The sequence below is a fragment of the Leopardus geoffroyi genome, chromosome B2, assembly GCF_018350155.1.
Source record: "Leopardus geoffroyi isolate Oge1 chromosome B2, O.geoffroyi_Oge1_pat1.0, whole genome shotgun sequence".
Lineage (NCBI taxonomy): Eukaryota > Metazoa > Chordata > Mammalia > Carnivora > Felidae > Leopardus > Leopardus geoffroyi.
In genome coordinates, this window is record NC_059332.1 from 135,708,172 (window position 1) to 135,723,198 (window position 15,027).

Sequence of the window (15,027 nt, forward strand, 5' to 3'; positions counted from 1 at the left end):
AAAAGTCAAACTTCTTTTGCATTGTCTTTCCAGTCTTTTTCATTATCTGAACTGCTCTGTTGAATCTGCAAAATTAATTTCTGTTCGTGAAAATGTTCTTCCTGAAATATTAAGTCTGTTTCCAGTGAGTAAAAAAAAAAAAAAACCAAAAAAACTTGTTTTTTCAAAATTTTTTTTAACGTTTTATTTATTTTTGAGACAGGGAGAGACAGAGCATGAACAGGGGAGGGTCAGAGAGAGGGAGACACAGAATCCGGAGCAGGCTCCAGGCTCCGAGCTGTCAGCACAGAGCCCGACGCGGGGCTCGAACTCACGGACTGCGAGGTCATGACCTGAGCCGAAGTCGGCCGCTTAACCGACTGAGCCACCCAGGTGCCCCATCTTTTTTTTTTCAAATGAGCCAAAGGAAAGTCAGTGCCTGAGGCAGTGAGCTTTCTGGACCCACTATTATACTAATAACCATTTTTTCATAAGCGTATTTAGTCCCTATGAGCGCATCCTGGATTCCATTGCAAATGGCTTGATGACCACGGCAATGTCTTCTGATGAAGACCCAAGGCTTTATTCTAAGTGCCTCCGTAGATTCCGCTCAGCCAGCAGGCTGGATCATGCCTGTAACAGATGTTCTGGCTTCCCCTGGCTGAGGACTTCAGTCCCCTCCCAGGAGATGAGACATTCATCCCTTGGACACCAGAAGCACCTTCCTGATTTCATCAGGCGAGATGAGATATTTGTCTGGAGGATGACCCCAATGTCATGGCTGAAGCAAACAAATCAAACGTACATACTTAGTAACTGCACGAACTGTCTATGCACGGTTGAGAAAATTATACTAGATTTAAAATATCACCTGCTTCTCTTGATGAGCCAGAAATTCCTCAAAACTGATTTTGTAAAGGCAAAGATAAAGTAATCTCTGTAAGAAATCTTCATGTTCTGGAGAAGGGAACCAAATCGGAGGAGTGGAGAACAGTGCCTATGATTTCTCAAAAAAAAAACAACAACAACAACAAAAAAAAAACACAACACTTTAAAATTAAAGCCTCAAAGTACAAAAAAGCCCTTACTAAAACATACGGTCAACATATTTCTTTTGTCTGATGTAATCAGTGCTCCTCAAAATTTAACATGAATGTGAAGCGCCTATGGATGTTGTCACAAGGCAGATCCTGACTCAGAAGGTCGCAGATGGGGCCCCAGATTCTGCATTTCTAACCAGCCCCAAACACTACAGGTGCTGCTGGCCCGTGGCTCACACTTTGAGCACCAAGATGCACACTATTCTCAAAACAATGCTTCTCCAAGGACGGTCAGTGGACAATGTGTATGAGAATGTCATCTGTCACAAAACAGAGTCCCATGTTCACCTGTTTACTAAATCTGGAGTCCGGGGCTGAAGCCCGGGAATCTGCATTTGAACAGACTGCTCACATGAATCTTATCGATGCTGAAGCTTGAGAATGGACACTGTTTAATGGATAAGCGGTGAACTGGGGATAAGAAAGAATCTTGTGTGGGGAAGGCTTTGGCTGTGGTAAGGAGACTCTTGCGTAGGTAGCAGGAAGGGAAGGTGCCAAGCACTTAAGCAGGTGGGGACATTCATAGACTGGCAGGTGCAAAGCCACTCAGGAGGCTACATCATAGGGAAGGAACTCTAGAAGCATTTCCGATGATAGGATGCTGTTCTAATTTCTTTGCTAAATTAGACTTTAATTCTGAGTATCGAGCACGTGTTCCTCATTTAAAAAATGATGATTTGGGAAAACGTCGCAGAACTTTTTTTATTTTCTTGTCTTTCACCGACTCACATGATAATTTTAGAGGAGTTTTGCATCACTTACGTGGATTCTCAGTCGGTGGCGGGTCCTAGCCTTTAAGCTTTTATGTATTTCCAGGTCTCAGTCCCCATCTCTTTGATGGAGGAGAAGACAATTTGCAAACGAATGCTAACATTTACCAAGTTCATTACTTCTCAAAAAAAAAAAAAAAAAAAAAAACCTGTTAAAGATTTTACTTATTTGGTCATGATGACAGCTAGTATTTGCAATGCACTTATTATGCCCTTGGAATTGTGACAGGTAAATTTACAATCGCAGTCAATCCTAAACATGAGATATGTGCCATCCACTGATTTCTCCTCCATCATAAATGTTCATTGATTCGTGAAAGATGGGGCTGTTCATTTGTAAGGTGGTACCAAGTAAAGTCATTTGCTGCCTTCACCAGTTTCACGTCTTCCAAGGTGACATGATGATTTTCTGCGAGACAAGTTTAAAAGCCAAGAGATCACATTTGGCTTTTCTTTAAGATTTTTTTTTTAATGTTTATTTTTGACAAAGAGAGAGAAAGAGAGAATGCGAGCAGAGGAGGAGCAGAGCGAGAGGGAGACACAGAGTCTGAAGCAGGCCCCAGGCTCCGAGCTGTTGGCACAGAGCCCGAAGCAGGGCTCGAACCCACAGACCGCGAGATCGTGATCTGAGCCGAAGTTGGACGCTCAACCGACTGCAGGCGCCCTGCATTTGGTTTTTCTTAAGCAGCATTCACTTTTCTACGCAGTGCAGGGCAGTTTTGCCAAGCACACACACTCACTCTGGGCCAGGGCATCTGGGTTTGGTCAAAGCCGTAGGGAACAAGCAAACCTGGCTCTGGCAACCTGGGAGGTTTCTCTGAAAGGAAGGAAGAGAGAGAGCGCACCGCAGGGTGATGCACTGGCCAACGACCTGCCAGGAACTCTGGCTCCTCCAGCTCACTTGGGGATGATAATGGTATATATCTCAGATTTAGGGTTACTTGCAATTATAAACTTAATTTGCTTGCACGGCTCCAAGTGCCTAATAAACACCACCCCGACTCATCTCTTGCGCACCGCACTTGTAATCTGTCGGCAAATCCTGTGGATAACCTCTTTACAATCTCTCCAGACTCCCCTGCCCTTCCCACCACCTCACCTCTCTGACTTGCACGGTCCCTCACCTGGATTACACAGGAGCCACCCAATCACCGTCTGCTGTTTCTTCCTGTGGTCTGTTCACGTTGCAGCATCTAGAATGAGCCTCCTAAAAAGAAAAAAAAAAAAAAAGATAGATCATCTCCCTCTTCTCAAAAAATCCTCTGAAGACTACCCATTTCACTTAAAGTGAAAGGTCCTACAATGATCTGATCCTGCCTCACCTCTGATCTCACCTCCTCCTACCCTCCCCTCTGTTCTGTGTAGCCTCCTCAAGCTCAGGCTAGCCCCAGGATATTTGCACTTCCCTTGTCTGAAATGCTCTTCTCCTCATAGCCACATGGTTCACTTCTTTACCTCCCTCATATTTTTTTTTGAAAACCTCTTTCTCAGTGAGGCCATTTTTGACAAGCTTTCTTCCACCCTTAACATATCCATTGCATCTATTTGTCTTGTGTTTATCATCGTAAGACATGCCGCATGCTTTGTTCATTTATCTGAACCATTACGTTTCCCCTGACTAGGACAGAAGCTTCATGAAGGCAGATATTTTCTATATTTTGTTTACTGCTGTATCCCACAATATGTGGTTTCTAGTAGGCCCTCGATACTATAACTGTTGAATGAATGAATTTGTGTTTTTCCTACAATCTTACATTTTGTACATCCATTTTTTTTCTCCTTTCTTGCTTTTTTTTTTTTTTTTTTTTTTGGCTTGAGCTTTTATTTTAGTTTTTTTATTTGTTACCTTCTACTTGTTTGGAAGAGGTAGTATTCTCTACACTCTATTTCTGTTCCTAGAGTACCTAACATCTCAATTTTAATTTTTAATTTTACTGTGCCTAAATTTAACTGGGTGTAGTCAGAATCCAATTAAGAATCTAATCACAATCTTAACCCTGCAGAACAATATTGTTTTTACCTTTAAGCGACTCACTTCAAGCTGGCTTCCTGGATCATCTCAGTACTTAATTATTTTTATGAGATGTGAGTGTTCAACAAAAAACTAGCTGCTGTCATTAAAAAAATAAAAAGAAAGGGAAAAAAAGGAGGCGACGAAACAAAGAGAAGAGCACCCATCCGTCCAGATGCTCACCTTTGCTGCCTTAGGTTGCAGCCCAATACCCTAACCTTTGTCTTTGACCTTGATCCTTTAATTTCACCTTGTCAGGTACAAGTAAAAAGCAAATAAGAATGTCGTATATTTGCTACATATACTTATGCATTCCTTGATTTTCTCTTTTTCATTTAACTTTATGTGTAGTCTTTTAAAATGAAAAATGCCTAGGGGCACCTGGGTGGCTCATTGGTTAAACTTTGGCTGACTTCCGTTCAGGTCATGATCTCTCCGTTCATGAGTGAGTTCGAGCCCCTCATAGGCATCAGGCAGTCTGCTGTCAGCACAGAGCCTGCTTCAGAGCCTCTGTTTCCCTCTCTTCCCCTCCCCTGCTTGTGTGCATGCACTCTCTCTCTCAAAAAAAAATTTTTTTTAACGTTTATTTATTTTTGAGACAGAGAGAGATAGAGCATGAACGGGGGAGGGTCAGAGAGAGAGGGAGACACAGAATCGGAAGCAGGCTCCAGGCTCTGAGCCGTCAGCCCAGAGCCCGACGCGGGGCTCGAACTCACGGACCGCCAGATCACGACCTGAGCCGAAGCCGGACCCTTAACCGACTGAGCCACCCAGGCATCCCTCTCTCAAAAATATTTTTAAAAATAAATGAAATGAAGTGAAAAATGCCTGTCTGAGTCTTTTACTAGAATTCAGTCCATTCCTATTTAATGGACCTACTGGCAACTCCGTGTTATCCTTTCCATCTTTGTGACTTTAATTTATTTCACTTTTTTTTTGTCCTTTCTATTCTTCTTTTTATAAGTTATTGCTTTCCCCCTATTTTCTTCTCTTTTCCGAAGTCCTATTCTGTTTTTCTATTGGGCCAAAAAAAAAGGTTATCACCTCTGTCCCGATATTCATAATCCAACCTTCACCTTTTTTTTTTTTTTTTTTTACCGTTGCAATATAACGAACACAGCCAAATAGGGCCAACACCCACCACGTGTGCACACCTGGGCGACAGGGGGCCTGAGAAGAGGAAATAGGAAGTAAAAGGCAAAACTGAATTTTTCCTGTCCCTTCTAAATGTCCTTGTCACCTATTTCTCATTAATTCTTTTCTGTATAAAATTCTTTCATTGATCTGGTTCCACCCCTTATAAAGGGAAGGACTAGAGAGTCATGCAGAAGCCGGATCCTAGGCAAGAGTGCAATGTCCTGGGAGAACGGGGCAGGCGAGACCGGCGCGGGGCAGGCTGGGTAACACAGCTCCGCGAGGCCGATCGCAGAGCATGTCTTGCCCCCGCCTCCTCCCTCGGTTCCTGGTCCAGCCAGGCTGTGAGAGAGAAAACCGCCCACCGTGTTACTGCAGAATCCCACGGCATCCCAGTCACCTGCTAACCATGAAGCAGATTTTCTTCCAGGTTTGTTTTTTTTTCCTTGCATTCACATTCATTCAGAATTTTGACTCATTTACTGTGTGGCTTTGAACTGGTTACATAGCTTCTCGGACTCTCACCTTCTCTTCTGACAACTGGATATATAAATAGCACTAACCTCACAAAGCTGTAAAGAAGGCAAGGCAGGTACAGTGTTTGGTATAGACACTGACAGAGTAAACACTCAGTAGACGTTAGTTTTTTTCTCCTCCTTTTCTGCTGTTTTTCCTTCTTTTCCCTGTTTCTTCCTCCACCATCATGATGATATAGCCTTTCTCAGCTTGCTGACCTTGTACCTGATAGAGTGGTGAAGACAAAAAGAGATCAGGACCATAAATATCATCTCTGTAAACCACAGGCTCCCAAATGTATTCCTAGTATGTTAAACGCCACAGATTTGCAATGCAGAAGACCAAATGTTTTTGCAATCACCACCATGTCCACAGGAGCTATGTGGATTCTAGAGGAAATACGAAAGTATTTAAGATAACATCCCCTCCCTTTACTTCTAATAATTGGGCCCCTGCATTATTTCCCAGGAACATTCCAGATACCAAGTCATACTCTCAGATTAAGGAATTAAACATTGTGTTATTGGCTCAGACACAGAAAATAAAACATCAGAACCTATTAGCCAGTCCAGAAGCAAGCCCTTGTGCATGTGGGGATTTAGTTAATGAAAACCATGGTATTTCAAATCAGTGATGAAAGAAAGTTCAATAGTGTTGAGAAAACTGGCCACACATACAGCTAAAACAAATAAAAGCCCCTTAACTACCTCACCCTATGCAAAAAAAGTAGGCTTTATATGGGTTAGAGTTAAGAACAAAACATGCTCAAAGAAAATGTAAGTGAATCAGGTATTTGAGGCCCCAGACCAAAGTTAGTGCCGCAAAGCTGCAATCATTTACTGTTAGTCACGTGTCTGCAGGTCATCTGGGCCGTTCTGTCCATCTGGGCCAGGTGTGGCTGATCTCAGCCGGGCTCGCTCATGAGACTGAGGTCAACTGGCAGGTGGGCTGGGCCTTACCGAGCGGCATGACTTTACCCGCGTGTTTACCGGTTGGCTGGATATTGGCAGGGGTGGGGGCAACGAGGCCACGGCCTCCCATCTAGCAGTGGGCCAGCCTGGAGGTTTCACATGGCGGAGGTGGGGTTTTAAGAAAGAGCAAATGGCGTACACGGTCACTTCTACCGCATTCCATTGGCCAACGCGGGTCATGAGTGCGGAAACAGGTCAATTTCTTGACGGGGGCGGTGGGGGAAGCAGCAAAGTTGCATCGCAAAGCGAATGGATACAAGGAGTGAAAACCTGTGGCCATTTTTGCAACCTTCTAGGACATCAACTTATTTTTTATTTTTATGCTTTCAGGACTCATTGCAGAAAAAACTAAAACTTAGGCACAGTGCAAGATCCTATAAAGTTAAAAAAGCAATGTCATATTGAGAAAAATGTGAGTTATGAGCAGTGTTTATAGCAGAAAAACTCCAAGTCTCTCTCTCTCTGTCACAGACAGACACACACACACACACACTAGTAGGCTTTAAAAAAAGAAACAAAACAAATAGTAAGCAATGTTGTTAATAGAGGAAACGGATTGATAATGTTAGAAGTTTTTGATCAGTGTTACAAGAGACTAGCATGGTAGGAAATGCCTTCGCTTATTGTTTGGATTTTCCTTTCATTTGGTTGGATGTTTTGTCTTGTTTCCCGAGGGAGCAATACCCTAGGCTAGGTCTGTGTGGAATGCACCCCCCAGCAGACAGCCGGCTTGCAAGGGCACTGGGGGACACAGGGCTTGTGGGTCTGTCTGCAAGAGGAGGGCCGGCCAGATGCGGTGGTGTTGGCCTCGAGGCTCCTTACCTGCTGTGTAAGTCTGAGCCCCTCCAGAACACAAATGGATTTATCTGGCATGTGAATTTTATTATATTTATTTATAGGAGCTAATCTACTAAAGTTTTACTTAAGTTCCTCTAATTCGTAAAAATGAGCAGGCACTTAGTTTGAGGAGGAAAGGAATCTGTTGGCTCGAACTACACCCACAAAGATGGAGTGGGAACAGACCTACAGTTCCCTGGGGATAGAAAGAAGCAAGAAAGGTAACCACTCCCCCCTCCCCCTGCCCCCCAAAAAGAGCCTAGTTTGAAAAGAAGAGATCATTTTTGTGAGATGACGTCTTTTTGTGTGACAAAAAGACAGAGACAAGAGAAAGAAAAGGGGAGGGGAGGGCAGGAGGGGAAAAGAAAGGAAGAAAGGAGGAAGGAAGAAAGGAAGGAAAAGAAGGAAGGAAGGGAGGAAATGGGACCCCACTTCAGGAAAGAAAATACATATCACTCATCATATGTGCTAAATAATGAAATTCAACCAGGTACATTTGAAGACCTAATTGGCTTAACCAAGCCGTTCCTGAGTCAGGCAGCGCCCCACCTAGCAAGTGGAGGGAAGTCCCGAGAAATGGTAGAAAATGGAAGGTTTTTAGACACAGACGGTGAGGAACGATTATTCCAGACCAGGCAGTTTGCTAGGAAGGAAGGCAAGGCGTCTTCTCACACAGATTCCCTGATCTTTCTTTGGGAGATGGAGAGGACCCAGGGGACAGACTGGTTGCCACTGATGGAAAGAAAGATTTTCCTGACTGACCAGTTGAGGCCACGTTTCTTGGGCAAGATGGAAACTGCGGTCAGAAGGGGTTTTAAGCCCCTGGGGTTTGGGAACTTGGTCTAAGTGACACCATTTAGGGCCTGGGGTTTTCTCTATTTTAACATATGTTAAATTCCTGGTGCATTGCTTTGTAAATGCTTGTCTGGATTCTGAGTCTTAAAGTATGTGTATTTACATTTTGTTTAAAGTGTAACTGGCTGGGAGTATGGTTTCCATACCTCCCCACCGTCAAGCAAATCGTCTGTAATGATTACATTTTTAAATCATGTTTTCTCTTTCCCCCCACTAGTGAAAACCCAAGCAAACAGTTAAGTGATTTTTTAAAGTGTGATCATGTAGGAACTTGTATCCATTTCCAGACATGACCCAGTATTTGAAAACGACTCCAGGTGTAATATCTATCAAATAGGGCGCTGGTTTGCTTTCAGTTAGAATAATAACAATACATGTAAATTCTACAGTCTTTACTTGGTGTGAAAACTACAGAAGACTAACGAAGACACGCCAGCATTCTTTACATTTTCCGAGGGCGTGAGGTTTCATCTTGACACAAGCATGAACTTCTCCCCGAATGAAAGCACTCGTGATTGCCCCAAATCACACACATCAACTCAGGCTCCCTGGATTACTTACAGAACAGGTACTTGTTACTGTTCAGTGTTGTAGATTAGCTGTCGGCTTACTGCTTTTAATGACTCCCCAGGGGTGGAGTTGGGCTACTTTTGTTCTGTGCTAAATCCATATTTTCTGAATACTTCTTCTGAGCGCTCTTTTAGGACTGACCTCTGGAAGGGACAGAAGCTGGAGTTTTGGAAAGAAAGAGAAGGGGCATTGGAACTATTACGTCCTGTTGATTTGTGATTTACAAAAAGGGGGGGGGGGAGAGGTGCACCCCTTATTCTTCAGGAGTTGAGAAGTGTCATCAAGCATCAGAACAGGGGCCACACATCAGACCGGAACAGGTTCTCACACCATGCTGCCTGAGTCTTCTTCCAGAGAATGTTCCTGCAAAGAGTGTCCTCAGCCTCAGCCAGTCTGATGAACTCAGCTGCTTGAGAAGTTGTGAAGGATGGGGTCAGAATCCTTACAGAAGTTTCTCGTTGAGAGGGGCTTCCAAAGCCCCCACAGCCACGAACTTCCCCTTAGAGGTCTGATCCCTTTAATGAGGGCGTACCACCGTCAGGTAGATTTTCTCCCTTGGCTTTGTTGAAACTGCTCACCTCCGGCACGCACGGAGCTAATGTGCTGCACCTTCTATCGCCTCTTGCATCACCTGTTTGTCCTTTGGCAGCCCGGGTACATGCGGAAAGAGCCATCCACAGCACCTGCCACCCCAAGAACCCCTCCTTGAGGAAGCCAGGAACCTCGGTGGTGCAAGTGGTTTATCCTATTTGCAGCCAAATGTTAACACCTGATAAAGCCAAAAGGTGACTATCGTGCCTTTTGTTTGGGGAATACTTACCGAGTAAGTTCATTCCAGCGGAAACCTGAGCAAAGGTGACTCTTGGATCCTTCTGCAGTCTGTCCTCTGGCAAAAGTTTCCCACTTCCCGGAGCTCCTTGGCGGAAAGGATCGATCAGCACCTCGGTCAGTCTGAAGGCAGATTTTTCTCAAGGATGGCGGCACTTTCTGGAGTTTTCGTGGGTACAGCCAGTGACTGCTTAACCTGGATTCACAAACTACGTCTTCTTGGTCCCCAACCATGCGGGATCACCTGGGCTCCTGAGCTGGCTAGAATCACACCCCAGACAGGAGAAGGAGGTTTCCCAGCCAAGTCTAGCCCAGCGCTCAAGGCCATGTTAGCTTTCCACACAGCGAGCTGGGAAGAGCTGGGATAGCCCGAAGCTTTGTTTTTAGATGTGAGCGCAGGACTTTCTGGGGAGGTACCACAGAAACACAAGGCCCCACCCATCAAAGAGTCAATAAATAACTTTTAACATTAACTTTGTGGGCTGTCTTCCAGCTTCCAAAGCTTTTATAGACTACCGCCTCTCGACTACCCAGTACAATGACTAAATAAAGGCAAATATCTTCCTCCTTGAGATCCTTTTCTGGGATCATAACAGTTCCTCATCCTTGAGAAGCTCAGAGTGAAGATAACTCAGTGGGGGAGCTATCCTCTCTTACAGGCTAAAAGCAACCCCTGGCTCCCTTGGAGGTGGTGCGACCTCCTGGGAGGGAGGTAAGTGTCTTCTGATGGTTATTGCCATCAGAGGAACATAGCTCAGAAGTTCTTTTTCTGTCCAGCAGCCAGTGATTGTAAAATTTTGAAAATGCTCAAATGTTCTTGATATCTACATATCTTGATGGCATGCCCTCCAAAGCTAGGTGCGGAACACCGTGTCAGCGTGCCAACATTAGCTAAGAAGGGGAGGGAATATAAACGGTAAGAAGTATTGACCCATTTTTTTAAGGTCATGTTCGAATAAAACAATTATTAATGAAAACGTAAGACAGTTCAATAATATTGTACATCGATTGCCTGTTGAGGTACTAACATTTTGGGTAAGGAATGAAATAAAATATGTTATTAAAAGGAATTCCACCTATTTTTTTTTTTAATGTTTATTTATTTTTGGGACAGAGAGAGACAGAGCATGAATGGGGGAGGGGCAGAGAGAGAGGGAGACACAGAATCGGAAACAGGCTCCAGGCTCTGAGCCATCAGCCCAGAGCCTGACGCGGGGCTCGAACTCACAGACCGCGAGATCGTGACCTGGCTGAAGTCGGACGCTTAACCGACTGCGCCACCCAGGTGCCCCTCCACCTATTTTTTTTTAATGTGGCTAGTAGAAACTTTAATTACGTATAGGCTTTCACATGCGGAAGAATATTAATAGGTTATCTCACGCCCCTAGATTTACTTAGCCCTCAAACCAGGCTCACGGTGTCACCCTCTTTTAAAGTAGAAATCAGGAATCGGAAATCGGAGAAAGAGAAAGAGTTGATGAAAGAGCCGCTTTTTCTTCAGAACTTGAATTTATGTTAATGGCGTCAGACTCAACAGTGTAGCTTTCAACCGGCAGAGCGATTCGTGTCTGTGAGAAAGTGAGACACCTGCTAATGTCTTACGAGGTCTGCAGGCTTCATGTACCCGCGAAAACCTGTGGTACCCCCATCATTCGCAGGCACGGAATGTCATCTGTGGAAGGACTTATTCTCTGCTTTTAATGTTGGCATCATGGAAAAGGTAGGGAGGTATCAGTCACTGCTAATGACAAAGATCAGGGAGGTTCGTCTGAACACGGATTTTCCCTAAGAATTCTTCATTCCTATACGTATGTAAATATTTATGAAGCTTTTTTCTTTTGAATGTAGCTTTTGTTTTATTGTAAAAATAATATAAAGTTGGGGTCCCTGGGTGGCTCGGTCAGTTGAGTGTCCAACTTCGGCTCAGGTCACGATCTCACAGTTCATAGGTTCGAGCCCGTGTCGGGCTCTGTGCTGACAGCTCAGAGCCCGGAGCCTGCTTTGGATTCTGTGTCTCCCTCTCTCTCAAAAATAAATAAAACATTAAAACAAATAAAAATAATAACATGAGGTTGCCCCAACTTTTTATAAAATACTAGAAGTGATATTTTAAAAAGATCTTCTAAAAGTCCACCACTCGGAGGTAGTCTCTGTTAATAGGAATATCTTTTTTTTAGGTTATTTTCTTTGCAGATTGTAATAATTAGATATAGAATTCTATTTTTTAACGAAAATACTATCATATTAGACATCTGTTTTATATCTTGTCCTTCTGCTCAAAAATATATTGTGGAGATCTTCGCGTGACATTTAATTTATATTTTATATCATCACTTTAATAGTTGTATGCTATTTCACAAACAGATGCCACTTGTTTATTTCAAGTCTCTTGTAAATTAACATTTGGACAAATTGCATTTTTTCCTGTTATAAACAATTCTGGGATGAATTCTGTCACATTGGTGTTTTCATTGGTATTTATTCTCTCAAGTAAAATAACTGTGAAATTTCACTGTTTTAAGACTTAGGATACAATTGCTTTCCAGAAAGTTTTCCACCATCTGTACTTACAGCAGCAGTAAATGCTTATGTTTGTTTTCCAACACTTTTATTGGAATTCGATAGCTTATTATTTTTTTATTTTAAGTAGGCTCCCTACCCAATGTGGGGCTCAAACTCACGACCCTGAGATCAAGAGTTGCATGTTCTATCGACTAAGCCAGTCGGGTGCCCTAGATATCTAGTATTTTTGATCTAGATGCCTGTCTGCTGTGTTTAACATATTAACCGAATCGTGCAAAATTGCTGCTGCTCAGCATTTGTTGACTATAAATGATCATTTCATATGGATAAACCTAATAGCAGTTTCTAGAAACACATTTCATTAGCTTACTCTTACGTATCATATTTTGTTAACATAAAGAAAGTAACTCCCTAATGGCCACCAACTCAATTCTCTCCACTCAACTATAAAATCCTGACCTCACTTTGTTGCCAGGATGATGTTCTTAAAAATAGATAAAGCTAGCCATGCCATTCTCTAATGAAAACCCCTCACTGTCAGGGCTCCTGGGTGGCTCAGTTGGTTGAGCATCTGACTTCGGCTCAGGTCATGATCACACGGCCAGTGGGTTCAACCCTGCATCAGGCTCTGTGCTGACAGCTCAGAGCCTCCTGGAGCCTGCTTCTGGTTCTGTATCTCCCGCTCTCTCTGCCCCTCCCCTACTCGCACTCTGTCTCTCTCTCTCTCTCTCTCTCTCTCTCTCTGTCTCTTGAAAATAAATAAATGTTCAAAAACAAAAAAAAGAATGGCCACGTATACCTGTACATATGCGTGTTCCTCTCTGTGTGTGAGCTGGCTGGGTGACATCTAAGCAAACCTGTGCAGGACGATGAAAGGCTTCTCTCCAGACTGTCAGCAATTAAGGAACACTCGAGTGCACAGAGGAGAGGGAACATACATTCTCTCACCTGAAGGAGACACAACGAACGTAAGTGCCAATATCAGTTGAGAAGTTGGCCAAATCTGCAAGAAAAGTCCTTTAAGGAATGTCACTCTGATTCAACCTGTGTCATTAACTTTACATCTTGAGAGCCACAGTTGTTTCTGTTGGTTTAAAATAACTCCACCCTAATTTATGAGATATGAAGCCGGGCTGGGTATCCGAGAATGGAAAGATTGCTCGCCAGAGACACAACAGGAATTCTCCATCACCTTTCCCGGCTCTGGGGTTTTGGCTATTCTTAACTTCTCCGCACCTCCTCACTTGGAAATTCGGAGCAATGATGCCTACTCTTGTGGGTGGGTCTGGGCAGGGTGGACCCACTGTCATCGGGGGGTGGGGGTTGCAAGTGACCCTGTGTTTGGGGATGGAGGTGAAGCATCCTCCCTCCCTTAGTCACGAGAGTGTTAGGCAAGAGTCCGCTCTGTCCTTGGGGAAGACCTGAACCAGGGAACCCCACACGCAGGTGTTCCACACAGCGGAGCGCTAACATGTGGGCGGAGCTAAAGTTCTGCAGAGGTTAGGCGGGTGGTAGGTATCCCTCCCCCTCGGAATGGAATCAAGGAGGGGCGGAGACTCAGGACAGGGACAAGCCACTGTTGTTGGAGAGTCCTTTGTAGAGAAAGACAGCCGGTAGGAGGTTCGTGGGCTTTGGTGGCAATACCTGATTTTGACTTGTTCTCCTTTCTTACCAGTTCTACTCAACTACCATCGACAACGGAAATAATAAAGACTAACACTGCCGAAGTGCTGCTCTGAGCACTTTACATAAGCAAGGCCTTGCAAGGCTCACAACTCTAAGGGGGAAAGGACTCTTATCATGCCCACTTTTCAGATGACAAAGCTGAGGCACAGAGAGATTAAGTAACTTGCGGAAGATCACTCAGATAAAATGGGTCTTGCCTGCATGATAATCCCCATATATGGTAAAGTCGAGCTTTCATGAAACTTGTATTGAACAGTTGAGTCGATTGCCAGCTGCCTTTCAGGGAACTGTGGTAGGAGCTACGTCTATGCTTTGTGTAGATCAGTGGAGGGCAAAGAATAAGAGTAGTAAAGGAGCTGGTGAAACAGAGAGAGTCAAGTATAGAATATGGAATATTCTTTCAAGAAACTTGGCCAAAAAGGAAATGGGAGAGATGGGGATGTGTGTGGGGACTTGAGGTCCTCAGTTTCCTCATCCCTGAAGCAGGGCTAATAAATAAGACATAGTCTGAGAGTCCTTGTGAGAGCCCAGGCCACCTGTGCTGGGCAGGGACAGAGTCCTGACACACGGTCATCACCTCATAGAAGGCAGCCTCCCTCTCCTTTATTGAAAGTTCTGCTTTGCTATTAGATTTCTGTTTCAGCGTCAGCCCTTCCCTATGAAATCGTCTTTATTCCCTGAGTTCGAGCCGGTCCTTCTCCTGGATGAATTTCCCTAGTGGTCCCTGCCGGTCCCCCTGCGAACTCAGTGCTTACAGGCCTCTGTGTGACGGCTCTTTCTCGATGGCTTTTGCCCCTAGTAGATTACAGACTTGCGGAGAGACAGAATAACAGCTCAACTGTTTGTATTTCCACTAAATGATTAATAAATACTTGTTGGGGCGCCTGGGTGGCTCACCCGGTTAAGCGTCCGACTTCAGCTTAGGTCACAAGCTCGTGAGTTCGAGTCCCACATCGGGCTCTGCACTGGTGGTACAGAGGGTGCTTGGGATTCTGTCTCCCTTTCTCTTTCTGCCCCTCCCCCACTTGTGTACACACACTCTCTCTCTCTCTCTCAAAATAAATAAGTAAACTTAAAAAAATATTTGTTGAAGTTTTTCTACTTCCCCTCTCAACATTTTTCAAATCATGAAAATTACATTCTAAAGCCTTATAATGGATTAGGGGGAAAAAAAAAACTTTTAAAGTTGCTGACAAAAATCGTGGGGCCCAATCCTCTAAACACAAAACCTAAGGACATCAAGAGAA

At 44.1% G+C, this 15,027-nt stretch overlaps 1 long non-coding RNA gene across 5 annotated transcripts; it reads right to left on the bottom strand.

Annotated features, from left to right (window-relative positions):
* Window positions 1–306: 306 nt before the first annotated feature.
* Window positions 307–10,045, bottom strand: LOC123609168. 5 transcript variants are annotated; one of them, XR_006717642.1, is made up of 7 exons: window positions 9,564–10,045; window positions 4,740–4,876; window positions 2,974–3,056; window positions 2,590–2,666; window positions 1,809–1,968; window positions 851–976; window positions 307–760 (listed from the first exon to the last, which is right to left on the bottom strand). It is a non-coding gene; the product is annotated as an uncharacterized LOC123609168 (long non-coding RNA). The 5 variants fall into 5 exon arrangements; XR_006717645.1 differs by lacking the exon at window positions 2,590–2,666 and having other exon boundaries at window positions 851–936; window positions 9,564–10,041; XR_006717644.1 differs by lacking the exon at window positions 2,590–2,666 and having other exon boundaries at window positions 1,809–1,911; window positions 9,564–10,040.
* Between the last annotated feature and the right edge of the window lie 4,982 nt (window positions 10,046–15,027).